Here is a 1,206-nt window from a genome sequence, read left to right as displayed (position 1 = left end):
TGGGCTGGGATGTTTCCTCAATAATCAACTGCTCTTGTATATATAGTTCTTTCTTATACCCATATGAATTTGTTTCTCTGGTCTACCTGGACTAACACAGGTTTTATTGCCCATGGCCTATAGTTTGAGTGACTAAAGAAAGAGTAATCAACAGTATTGGGGAGTTTGTGTTACCAAGACGGACAGGAATAGTAACACCATCTGGACCAACAGGTGATGTGTCATTCACAGTGTATTCTCCAATCAGCCTACAGGTTTTGAATTTCCAGTTGCAGGAGAATCAACTGAGAGGAAGCAAGAATAGGTGGCTGGTTTGGGGGATATTGCTTCATGAGAGACAAGTCTCTGAACAAAATTGGAGCTGATGCAGAAAACACAAAGACAGAGCATCTCTGCGTCAGGCAGTGTCCTAAGGACCAAAGAAAATGGTCAACGCTCAGGTGAGTTTTGCTTTTTTTCTTTTTGTGGGTCCCTAATGGATTTGTAGAAGCCCATATAACACCAGTTTAGTTCATCCGAAAAATGCACATTTGGAAAACTTGCGATTGGAGAGAAAGACACTTTGACTTAGTCTTCACATCAGCTATGTGTCAGATCAAGAGTAACACTGATTATGAGAGTAACAGTAACCTTTTGTCTAAGTCAGTTTCTTTCTAAAGGTTATGTTATATAAACTGGTTTTTTAAATGTTATATAAACTCTTAAAGAGCAACATTCTCATAAATGTATCTGAAGCCCAATTAGTATTAATTATAATTTTAAATGGCTGGTGCATTTCAACAGCTTTTAAGTACAGAGGTAGGAGAGAGAATCACCATCAACATCAGGCCAAAACTAAAGAAATGTCAAGTCAACAAGTCTCGAGTGTCCAGAAACTGGCAATCCCAAATCCATAGGGTAGGTAGATATCCATCTGGAGGATTCTCTTCACTGCTATGTTAGCCAAAGAAGATGAACCCAGATAATCAGGTCAGGCGCCTACTGCTGTCTAATAAGCAGAAGTTGATAAATCCAGACCAATGGCAGATAGCTGTTGCAATGGCTGAACACCCCAAAATGGGCAAGACAGCAGGCTGCTGGCTCACAATGCTGTTGTTGTTAGGGGCCACCCAGACTCTTCATCACATAGCACCCCTGTGCGCAACAGAACAAGCCTACCCTTGATCCCATTGTTGCGGGCACACTCTCAACCTTCTGCTTGAGCTC

This window comes from Echinops telfairi, unplaced genomic scaffold (genome assembly GCF_000313985.2).
Source record: "Echinops telfairi isolate 266 unplaced genomic scaffold, ASM31398v2 ScPeMD7_655;HRSCAF=1070, whole genome shotgun sequence".
Classification (NCBI taxonomy): Eukaryota; Metazoa; Chordata; class Mammalia; order Afrosoricida; family Tenrecidae; genus Echinops; species Echinops telfairi.
This window is presented reverse-complemented; position numbering follows the sequence as displayed.